Genomic DNA, 12,828 nt, shown 5'->3' with positions numbered 1-12,828 from the left:
AAAAAAATATCCTACATATCATAGTTTCTATTTTAACAATTTTTATAACCTAAAACTATATTTAACACACTACTGAAGAGAATTAATACAGCGTTACTTTCTAACACAACACATATAATATTCACTTTAATATTTGCAAAAAGCCAATCATAAAATATGCATTTTTCACAATCCCCACTCTTATTCTTTGTAAATCATTTGGCTTGAGCAATATTTCTTGTCTACTTGCATCTTCTGGACTATGCTGGCAAAATAAAACAGAGGATTACACAAGGAAGAAATATCAAGGCAGTTGAAAAATCCTAATTTCTTCTAATACATTCTCCCCCAGCTAGGTTTTAGCATTGTTTTCTAATTTTTGGACTGGTACCTGGGTTATTATATGTATATTTTTTTCTTCTTTGATTCCTTTTGCTTGTTTCTAGAATGACTTTTCTGTGATCATCAATTTCCAACAATCTGATATATTAAACTCTCCACAAACACCCCCTTCTTTAACCAATAAATAGTCCAAAGCCAACCTATTCTGGTACACTACAGTTTTTGTTTGGCTTAGCTGACTTGATATTAATTCTAATGTCTGGGCGACTTTTTTTGCTATCATTTCTATAACTGCTTGGAGTCTTGTTATACGACTCAACATATAATTTGGGGTCAATACAGAGTTAAATTGCTGTGCTGGTTTTACCTTTTTGTTTACTATTCGTTTGTTTGTTTGTTTTTTACCGAATCTTGAACCGCATCTTTAAGATGAAATGTAAAACAAATCCATCTCTCTCCTTTTGGAAATTCAATTCCAAATCTATTACCACTTTTTCCTAAGTTTCTGGTAATCCAATAATTTTCTCCATTTTGCCTAGAGGTTCTTAATTTGGATGGGTTATAACAGTGGCTGTTGACATAGGCGTGTGTAATAAAAGAGGAACTTTGGTTTCTTCCTATGTGATGCTTTCTGTAGCATTTGTGACACAATCTTGCTGGTATCCCGAAAGGGATGAGACAACAAATGAGGGACAGAAACAGGAATAACAGAGGTCCAGTATGGCTTATACTCCCACCTCCCATGCCTGTGAGGTTGCAACCCACAGCAGGTGTATTTGATCTTCTTGGTGGTGAAATACAGAGGCCAATCTGGTCTTGCCCTCTATTTCCTTGTCACTTTCTCTTTACTAATTTCCAGGCAAATTGTTTTTGACACCTCTTAACTGTGGTTTCCTACTGTTCCTCAGGCATCTCTCATTTAACAGGCACTAATAATAATTCCCATCCATAAAACAAAGTTATTACTTTAACACTTCTTGCAACAAGAGCATAAATTTTGTGAACTACAATACTAATTATTCCCACAATTCAAGCATTCACTTATAACCCAGCTAGCATGTCCAGTATTGGGATGACTCAAATAAAGTTTACAGTATGATACTGATGGAAGTAGTACTTCCCCTTCTTCCCTGTACAATTCATGGGCTAAGGTCAGAATACAAAAACAGTCTTGACCTCTCTGTCTGAAGTATTCCTCTCCAAGGAGATGTTTTATTCAGGCAGTGCTTGGAACCACTGATATAAGTGTTGCCTCATTTCTTAATTAGGTGTTATTCTTTGTACATTTATTGGATCATTTGGGTTTTCCCAAACTATTACCACTCAATCCCTATTGGGAAGTCAGTTTGGTATCACCCGGTTTAAATGTGATAGTCCATTCCTCAGGTTCCTTCACAAGTCCTTTGATTCTGCTGGCATGAATGCACCCTCTTTCTGTGATTTGGATTGTTGCTTCAGTAGTACCTGGAAAGGACTTCTTAATAGCATAGTAATAAAAGAAAGACAATGCTGCATTAACTTTTACCATTCCCTTTTCTTCCAAACTTTCTGGGTTTAGCTAAAAGTTTTCTCCACAGCAGCCTCTTCTTATATCCAGTTGTGCTAATAGCTGCAGAGGCAAATTCCTCTTTCTGTGAATTACAGTTAGTTAAATAAGAAAGGCCAGACCAATTTTAACACGAGATGTATCACATCTATTGCTTTTTACTTTTTGGGCAACATTTAATTGTTTGAGCCTTACAAACGCATTCTTCAGAAAAAAACCAACTTCTTCTTTTTAACAGCAAACAAAACAAAAAAACCCTTCTTACTTAAGAAAAACAAACCACTTTGTGAGGTTTGGAGAGTCAGCAATCTCTGCTTTGATTTTATCTTTTAGTGCTAGCGCCCTCCCCCTCTTTTACAGCCTTGCTGTCAATGCTGTTCTTCGCCCTCCCCCCGCTGCTGCCACTTCGCTGCAGGGCCGGAGCAGGGGAGAACAGACTCAGGCATGGGGACCCTGGGGGCATACCTTGGGTCTCTTTTGCCCCCTGTCTCTCTCTCTCTCTCTCTCTCGCTCTTGGCCCACTTACTGGGGCCGACGCTGCCATCCTAGACTCGGGACCCCGACAGTCTGGGAGCCACCCCGGCAGTTCTGCCACTGAGCCAGACTGCTCCTGGCCGGCAAACCTGTGTCATCTGCTCCCAGCACCGCCACCGGGTCACCTCCATGAATCGGTCCCTGCCGCAGCCCCCGAGACCCTGCTGCTCGTAGGGAGTGGTCAGACACCTCCTAACCTTGACAACCTCAAAACTTGGTGTCCTCAGGTGCTCCTGACATTCTTTTTCTTTCTATAGTTAACTTATCCTCTTTTCTCTTCAAGGAGGGCCCGTTCTGCTAAACCCTTTCTGGACCCCAGTTCGGCATTGAATAACCTCCTAACAACCATTTGTTAAGACACTTCCCTACCTTCCATGCAAAAAACCCGCATTCACACCTCTGCTCTCTTCCAGCGCCAAGATGCTATCCTTCCACATTCCATCATCCCAGAGTTTGCTAACCACTCCCCTACTTTACTTTCTCTCTTTCTTCTCTTCTTACTTTTTTCTTTGATTCAACTCACCTCTGATGGTATGAGGTGTACCCAACTAATTTACTTCCAAAAGTAAGCTTACAACTTTCTTTTACTAGGATTGCAGTAGCTGTTATAACTTAAATACATACTCGTTAGCTGTAGCTTACTGGGTCTAACATCTTTGATATATAAGCTACTAGATTTTTTTACTCTTACTCACTCCTGAATTAAAATTTTGTGAGCTACTCCATTTTCTGTATTTATGTATTGATGATAAAGGATTTTTCTAACAAGGGTAAGCTTAAAGCTGGTACCTAGGCTAGTTTTAACTTCAACTCTTAATTGAACAATATCTTCCTTGGTCTATTTTTTATATCATCTCCCTCTGTCAATTTTTCATACACAAATTTTACTGCCTGTGTGTACCCCTCAATCCATAATCTATATTATTTCATATCTAGGTAATTTTCTGATCTCCCTCTTGAAGAGGGAGGGAGAAATGATAAAATTCCTGCAATTGTCTCATAGTTGGGTTTCCAGCTACCTTTATTTATTAAGTGTCTAAGATATTTTACCTCCGGTTCTACAAATTACAGTTTCCCTTTTGATACCCTTAGTCCTCTTTCCCCCGAGAAAATATAAAAGTTGTATAGTAGCCTCTCTCACTTCAACTTCAGCCTCCTTAGATAGTAAAAAAATCATCCACATATTGGATAATTTGTATTCCAGGAGGAGTAGGGAAATCTTGTAGTATTGTTTCTAAAGCTTGCCCAAATAAGTTTGGGGATTTCATAAACCCCTGTGGTAACTTTGTCTATCTTAATTGCTGCTTTCTCCCAGTTTTTGGATCCTCCCATTAGAAGGCAAAAATATCTCCCATCCAAATTTTAGTTTCTTCCCTCAATTACCACATCTTTATATGCTGTCTCATTTATTCCCTTGATTATGTCATTATGATAATTATTCATGTGTTTACTCCCCTCATTATTTTGACCCCACTCAGGAGGTACAGTTAGCATTTTGTCTTCTCCGGGGGTTCCTGCAGATTATCGTTTTTTCCCAATCTTTTATTCTAGCTATTCTGATTCATTGCTTTTCTCCCCGAGAAAAATATTATTTTCATTATAGACTGCACCTCTTCTAAAGCATAAATTTTTGGACCTAAAAATTGGTCTAATTGTTCAGCTATACCTATGGGATCCTCCAAATATCCCTTTTATTTATTTATTAAAATTTCTGACCTCAGACGAAGCCAAAGGAGCACTTACAAACCCTGGTCCGCCCCCTCCTATGGGAACCTCTCTTAATGGAAATAGACCAATCCCCTTATCCCATTCTTTTTGGATTTTTATCTTCTATAGCCTTTCTCCTGTATTTTTAGAAAGAATCAGGAGAGGGCTTTGTTTTAACTGATCTTTCAGTGTTTCGATAAGGTGATTCCTTTAGAGAGTTCCCCTGACCATCCGGAGCTGTGGTTACCAAGGGAACGGATCTCGGGGCAGGACGGGTGCGATTCGGCATAGTGCCGAGTCTCGGTCCTCCAAAGGCGGTGTCTGCAGGCGGGATCGCCCGAGGGAGTGTTCCGGTGCAGACCGAGCTGGAGCGTGGATAGCCCCCACATGGCCAATGGTGGCTGATCCGGCAAAGCTGGCGAGAGATCCCGGCTGCAGCGGCGATAGCCGACCAGAGTCAGGGAAGCCGGGGATGGGACAGACGGGGCAGACGGGACCCCCCCCTCGGTGCGGTCGGAGCGGTGACCACGGTCCGCACGGCAGGACAGACCCCCACCCCCGCCAGCACGGCCAGCGGAGCGGCAGCGGGCCGGGCGACCGGACTGGGAGAGACGGACTGTGCCCGAGCCGCCACAGGGGCTGGGGCGGTGGTGCAGCCGCGAACGAGTGGGGAAAGAAACGGGAATGGATGAGGTAATCTTCTGTTCCCAGCCTTTTTCTTTCACCGTTTCTCTTTTATTACTTTGTAAAGATGTTATTTTCTTACAGTCTCCCCCCCCCGCCCCCCAGCATGTGGTATATTCCTTTTCTTCTGGATTAAACGGTTTTTACAAATAAATCCAGAGTTTAACAAATCCAAACTTCTGCTTGGGTACTTTGAAATGGTCGACGAGCTAACTCACGACCTTCTCATGTTGTTTTTCTCATCACCTTTTTATTTATCCTCTGGCAAATTGTACATTTTTCAGTTACTTGTTTTTCTACTCCAAGAATCCTAATGCACCCATAGTTCCTTAAAAAAAACACACAAAGCCTGAGTATCCCACTGGGCTTTTTGATACATGTCTTTTACTGTTCCCTAGTAAGCATTTTATTATCTAATTGTCTTCCATCAAGATGTTTCCATTTCCCCAATTTATTTTGTTCATCACTTATCTTAATTATTTTTTTTTCCTCTGCTTACCTAAACTTTGGAATTTCCAATTTTTCCTCATTTGGAGTTAATATTAACTCTTCCAGCTCTATTTTCTGCTGCATCTTTAGCTTCCTGATCTGCCAAAATATTTCCTCTTATTTCTAGGGTCTTTACCTTTTGGTGTCTCTTAATATGTACTATAGCTATCTCTCTTAGGTAATTTTCTTAAGGTATGTGCTACTCTAAAGGCATACCTTGAATCAATATAACTCCTTTCTTTTGTGTTAGATATTCTAGTGCTCTTTTAAAGTATATAAGTTTGAGCCTTCTAGTTTAATTGGTTAATTTCCCTTTTTCCATAGTTTGCATGTTTCTCTAATCAACTTCTACATACCCTGTATTTTGCAAGGAATTGTATTTCTGTTTGCTAACTGTGAGAGTCTGTCCGAAATATCCCTCATCTGCCTCACAACTGTCATTGGTGGACCACTGAAGAAAAGACTCCCTTGTCGATCTCTGGCTTTGTAGGAGAAAGTTATGTGAAGGCCCCGAGACCTGAGAGCATTGCTAAGTTATTGTTTTCACAGGTGCATGCTGCATGCTACACTGAGCCCAATGAGAAGAAGGGGGAACTGTGCCCTTTTGCAACAAAAGCCCTGGAAGCTGTCACACCTCTTGGCCTGGCTGGACTTCTCCTGAGCTTTTGGCTGGTCCCCCACATAAGACCCCTCTCGTTCATCTACAGCCACCGTGACAGACAAGCTGAGATGACAGAAGCCTCTCCACCAGAGAAAAAACTCGAGACATGAAACCCTTATCTGAGAAAGGCCTCCCTCACACTTTCCAAGAACTGGGACTGTAGCCTCCAGCCCGGGGGAGGTGCACGGGGGGAGGCAAGCTGACCAAAGCAAGATGGATGTTGCAGGTGCGGGCATTGGACCACGAAAACAATGGCCCTCGCCCGCTGAGATATGGACTGTGTGTACCCTTTTTCCAAATACCATTCTCTTTACAATAAATTCAGTTTTGAAATAATCCCTTCCCCCCCATCGAAAAGTGTATAATTGGAGTCCAGATGGACTGCATCTCTGAGATCTCCCCAACGTAACAGGCGGATCCTTGACTGGACTGGACCTAAGGACTTCGTCTCTACGTTTGGTAGCTATATTCCCCTTTTTCTCTCTTTCTCTCTCTCTATCTTTCTCTCCCTTAATCCCTCTATCGCATTTTGCTGTGGTCATTCAAGAAAGGTGCATTTGTTTTGATTATTGCTGCAAAACCTCCTTGTACCTTGTCGGGTTTTTTTTGCACCCTGAGATCCCTTACGAACCACCACGAAACCCGTCCGTAGGGATGGATTGTGACACTAACCTAGCTCCCAAAGGGCTATCTTGGGGGTATCTCTTCTAGTATGCTTTTAGTCCCCTTTTTTTTCCTGTATCCAACTTACTGGTTTTCTGTTCCATTTTCAAGATCTTATCTATTCATCCCCTGCCTATGTTTCTCACTTTCACAACAGCTTAAACACCACTTTTCTTTCAATCTTACACCCAAAACACACTTACACCCAAAACAAACCTTGTCCCACACTACTTTTCAATACAATACACCTCCCTCCAAGGAGGGTAAAATGCACAATCCACATTACCCATACTTTCATTCATCTACATTCACTCACTTTTATTTCTCATTCACCTTCACACATTCCTTCACACCCTCAAGACACAAAGTGGAATCTTATCACCAAAAAATCACGGGTCTCTGTGGCCCCCCTCACTTTGGTGTTGGCCTCAAGGTCTCAGTATCGCCAGGCCTCTTGGAAGGGCCCTGACTGGTCGCCTCCAGTCCCCATTCACCTGTGAGGCTGTTTGCGTGTCACTCACACTCTTCAGCTATGGCTCCCCCACACGCCCAGGAAGCCAGCCTGGTGCACAGGTCACACAAACCCTTTGGCTAAAACCCCCACCTGTCCGAGGGAGACAGCCTGATTTGCGGGTCCACTGCCCCCCGCTTCCCACCCGCCTGGGAAGTTGAGACTGACTTTGTGTGTGACTCACTCTCACACACACGACAGGACAACAACAAGGTACCTTTTACTTTCACATCACCTATTACAAGTTTAGGTGTTTCTGGCCAGTCCCGGTGGTATTGGATATCCCTCCATCCAGCTGTGTTGTCCAACCCCAGATGCTCTTGGGTAATTTTTCCCTCAACCCTGCCGTGTTGTCCAACCCCAGATGCTCTTGGGTATTTTTCTCTCAATCCTGCCATGTTGTTCAACCCCAGATCCTGTTGGGTATTTTCCCTCAATCCAGCTGTGTTGTTCAACCCCAGATGCTCTTGAGTAATTTTTCCCTCAACCCTGCCGTGTTGTCCAACCCCAGATGCTCTTGGGTATTTTTCTCTCAATCCTGCCATGTTGTTCAACCCCAGATCCTGTTGGGTATTTTCCCTCAATCCAGCTGTGTTGTTCAACCCCAGATGCTCTTGGGCATTTTTCTGTCCCTTAACCCAGCGGTGTGGCACAACTACACATGCTCTCAGGCATTTATTTGGCTGTGTTGTCCAACCCTGCATGTTCTTAGGGCAGTTTTTTTTTAATCCCTCGATCTAGCTGTGTTGTCCAACCACAGATGCTGTTGGGCAAAATTTTCATCTCTCAATCTAGCTGTGTTGTCCAACCCTGGATGCCGTTGGGTATATCCTCACTCCGGCAGAATTCTGCTCAACCCTGCTCTTGGATGCTCTTGGAATGCAAATCCCTCAACCCAGCAGGTTTTTAAGGGCCCCTCCTGTCCAGTTTCCTAGTGGATTGGGTTACGAAACCTTGCTCCCTACTTCCGAGGGGTCCAACCCCTCCCTGAGACCCAGTCCCAGTTACCCCGGGGGATTCTTTCACTCCTCTTATCACTCGCTTCGTCTCTTTACTGGCCGCTTTTCTGGAGAAAAGACAGAAACACAGCATTGTTATAAATGAGCACAAGGGGCCATTTATGCCAATCGATGAAATTTATTTGATTAAAGTATATGAGAGTAAAAGCAAAGCAGCGCTGGACGACAGGGGAGTCTGAGCTCCACCAACTGCCGCCGCACCCCTCCCCAATACAGTTCTTTTTAAGTCCTCCTGCGCCTGTGTCCCTTGTTGATAAGGGGTTCTTTTTTGCCGTTTGGTGGTTCCTGTGCATGTGTCCATTATTGACGAGGGCACCTGTGTCCGTTGTTGATACAGGCGCATGTGTCCATTGTTGATAAGGGTGCATGTGTCCATTGTTGATAAGGGGTTCTTTTCTGCCTTTTGGTGGTCGGGGATGAAGGCATCTTGGTCTTCCTCGGTTATGTCCTAAGATCTTTTTCTTTATTTGGTATTCAGCTGCTTTTCCTAAAATATTACTAAAGCTCGAGGTTATCATATGATTATAGCAATATGTTAGCAATTTATACAAGCACAGCATTAAGTAACTTCATACCACATCTCTTATGATTTTGCAACAATTTTTTTTTTTTTTTTTTTTTTTTTTTTTTTTGCAAGGTTTGATGGTTTGGCGAACAAGGGGGGGCTTTTTGTTCACCTCAATCCCCCCTGTTTCTTTTTACTCTTGTTCGTCAAACCGTTTTAATTCCTTCCTGCTAAGCTCCAAGTTTTCCATTTCTGTTCCTGCAAGGGGCTCATATTTAGCGCGAATCATTAATAAATGTGCCGCTTCTAATCTGCCCTTCATTATAGCAACAAGCTTGTTAAAAATACAAGGTCCAAAAGTTAGTACAAGGATTAACAAAACCATATGACCTGCAATAGTTGATAGCAGCGTAGTAAGCCAGGGGGAGTGGGTGAACCATGATTCATACCAACTTTGTTGAGCCTCCCTTTCTTTGTTCCTTTGTTCTATTTGTTTACGCAGCTCGGCCATGGTATCGACTACAATTCCTGTATGGTCTGCATAAGTGCAACATTCTTCCCGTAAAGCGACACATAGCCCCCCTTGCTGAAGGAACAACAAGTCCAGCCCTCTTCTGTTCTGGAGTACTACTTCAGAAAGAGATCTTACTGATTTTACCAGTTCATTTATTGCTTTATCAATCCTGCTCAGGTCTTCATCTACAGTTGTGCGGAGGGCTCTCATGCCCTGCTGTTGATTTACGAGAGAAGTCACCCCTGTTCCTAATCCGGCTCCTCCGACACTGAGTAAAATTGCCACTGTAAGTGCCATAAGGGGCTCTTTTTTTACTAAATGGTGTTCAGGGGTAGTATGATGTTCTAAGACATAGTCTCTTGGATGGTATGATATACGGGGAACTATTAAAACTTGGATACAGTACTCTGACTCATTAAAAGCCTCGATAGACAGACAAGGTGTAACTCCAAGCTGCTGACATACCCATTTAGTGTTGGGGGCTGGTAAAAGCCATTTAGCGGGTTTGTCACTTCTATTGATATTAGTGGTCGTTTTGCACAAGTGCTGCATTGTCACAGGGACTCTTCCCACACATCTCCCCTTTCCGCTCACTTGAGCTAACGTTATCCCAGGAACGTTGTCTCTTCCCTTTTTCCACAGGTATTCCCTTGGATTTGAGCCGTTAACTCTCCTGGCCTTTGCGGTTGACCCTATTGCTTCATAAAAAGGTGGATTCATCATATAACAAAGCCAGCACCCTTCAGTCAGGTTAGGATATGTGTAATTTAGGACACCGAAGGTAGCTTGCATAATTTCCCACAGGGCAGTATACCTTTGCGCAGGCAATTGCAATTCTTTGCCTGTGATGTTCCCCTTTGCATCGATAGTCTCATTACCTGCTTCCAAATTCTCATTTAGTACAACATTTGGGCCTACGGGGCTGGGATCATGGGGAATTGGTTCTTTCTTAATCTGAATCAAATTTCCCAAGTCTGTTCCCTCCTGCCAGTGTCTGATTCCCCAAGTTTTCCCCACCAACCATCCCATATCATCGGGTTGGGTGACGTTGAAGTAAAAATACTCACAATTTCCCCAACAATGTAGCTGTGTTCCCACACAGCTGGGAATCCAGCTTGCAGGTTTTTTACATCCAAAAGGACTGTAACCGACCTTTAAATATTTATCAGGTCCTCCTCCTGGGGAAAATCCGAAGGCTATGGTTTCACATCCCCAATATGCACAGTAATAATGACCTGGCCAGTTACAATATGATTTTCCTGGGTTTGAGGCAGGACACGTAAAAAGATGTTAAGTTCAAATGCTTTCCACAAGAGGGAGCTCGGGTCATATTGCATATTCCGGTAATAAAGCTTGGCGCCTGGGAAGAGGTGACAGATTGGAGTTCATATAAGGTGTCATGAGTCTCCCACCGGCTCAAAGTCCACTTAAAAGGTTCGTGTGAGCTGCACATGCAACTATGACATTTCAATAACAATACTATTACCAGTAGAGCTAGGTGGTACCCCTTGTAGGGCATGGTTAGTACTGAAATTCGGGTTTCATTTCCCCCTTTGCCTCTTTCATTGCTATCCCTTCTTCGACCCAGTAGGTTAGTTCTATTTCCAGGGGACATCCCTATCTTTAGAAGGAGAGACTCTTTTTCCCCACTCAGTATTCCTCTGTCTCGCCTGTCAACTTGGTTGCTACAAGCTACAGGGTGTTCCATCTTCTCGACAGCAGGAATATTCTTCAGGGGCTGAGTTCTCTCTTTTCCACTTATACCTCTGTGCACTCTAATTCCTCTCTTTTATTTGTGGGATGTCACACCTGAGGTCTTTAAAGAGTTTCCGACACTCTACATGTATAATGTCGGTGAGGAAGGGTCCCGAGGGTTCGTTTGAGTGATAGCAATGAAATTTAGGATTTATACCTTTTGCAAAAATTTCCCACCAGGCAGGAGTTCCTACTTGTAGTTCTCGATTTGCCACTTTCCAATTCAATACTTTTTGGGTAATCTCACGTTGTACCCTCCAACAGCGTTGGCATACACTCCGGGGAGCCCTCCCCCTCTTACAATGGGTCTACCACCGCTTATTACAAATTTTACAAACAAACCATACAAATGGGTAACAATTACAGTCTAGCCAACTACATTTTACCCTAATGTAGTTCTTCTTCTATTCCCAATTTTACCAGTTTTTCTCGCTCCTCTGGAGTAAACACAAACTTCCCTGATGAATTGACCCGGAATCCCCAGGAGTATTTATAAAATCTTCCCCATTCTTCTCCCTTAGGGCCAACATCTTGATGGCAGCAGCCCTTTTCGCTTCTTGGTCTGCTGCATTGTTGCCCCTACTTCGGTAATCCATCCCTCGTTGATGTCCTTTTAGGTGGACTACAGCTATTTTTGCCGGACCTCGCAGGGCCTTCAGGAGTTCCACTATCAACCTTTGATGTATTAAGTCTTTTCCCTGTGAATTCACGAGCCCCCTTTCCTCCCACAATTTCCCAAATGTATGTATTTGGAATCTGTATATATAGTGCCTTCTTTACCTTTCAACAATTTTAGGGCTCTCAGGATGGCATATAATTCACAGGCCTGGGCTGACCACGTTTTATCTAGAGGCCCAGATTCAACTACCTCCAGGTCTGGTCCCCCCACTATGGCATAGCCTGATTTTCTTTGACCTTCTACTACCCTGGAGGAGCCATCCACAAACAACTTTTCTCCTGTTTCTAATTCCTCCTCTTCCAAGTCGGGCCTGATCTTGGTCTGTTCTTCTATAGTAATCACGCAGTCGTGGGCCAGTGGATCAGTTTCAGGTTCCCCAAAAAGGAAAGAGGCTGGGTTTAACAGTGAGGTGGTTTCTAAGGTGAAGTTCGGGGTTTCTAGTAAAATCCCCTCATATTTCAAAAGCCTTGCATCAGATATCCATTTTTCCGCTTTTTGTTGCATAACACCCCGGATATTATGTGGGGTATATACCTTCAAGGTAGTATTAAAGGTAATTTTTCTTGTTTCTTCTACCAATGCTGCACAACCTGCAATTATTTGTAAACAGTTTGGCCATCCTCTACTTACGGGGTCCAAGATTTTGGACAAATATGCAATTGGTTTCTTTTTCCCTGCCCATTCCTGAGTGAGTACTCCATAGGTCACCCCTTCTGCAACATTAACAAATAGGAAAAAAGGTCTATTTAAATCAGGGAGACTCAAAACTGGAGCATACACTAAGGTTTCTTTAATTCTTGGAACTGGGTTTTTTCCTCCTCAGTCCATTTGAGGTGTCCACCCTGGACGAGCTTGTGATATAAAATCTTGCCTTCCCACTATAGTTCTCAATCCAATGTCTACAGTACCCAGTGAGTCCTAACACTTGCCGGATCTGTCGTTTGTTCTGTGGTAAGGGAAGGGAGAGGATAGCTTGTACTCTGTCTGGATCAATCCTCTTCTCACCCTTCTTCAAATAATGCCCCAAATATCTAACCTCTTCCTCTACAAATTGCAGTTTTGCTTTAGATACCTTCAGTCCTTTTAGCCCGAGGAAGTTTAATAATTTAATACTTTCCTCCCGAACCTTATTTTCTTGTTTTCCCGCGATCAATAGGTCATCTACATATTGGATTAATTTTACCTCCGGGTCTGTATTATAGTCCTGTAAAATTTGTTCCAAAGCTTGCCCGAATAAATT

This window comes from Serinus canaria, chromosome W (assembly GCF_022539315.1).
Source record: "Serinus canaria isolate serCan28SL12 chromosome W, serCan2020, whole genome shotgun sequence".
NCBI classification, from domain to species: Eukaryota; Metazoa; Chordata; class Aves; order Passeriformes; family Fringillidae; genus Serinus; species Serinus canaria.
The sequence above is the reverse complement of the archived record's forward strand: the minus strand, read 5'-3'. Positions refer to the sequence as shown.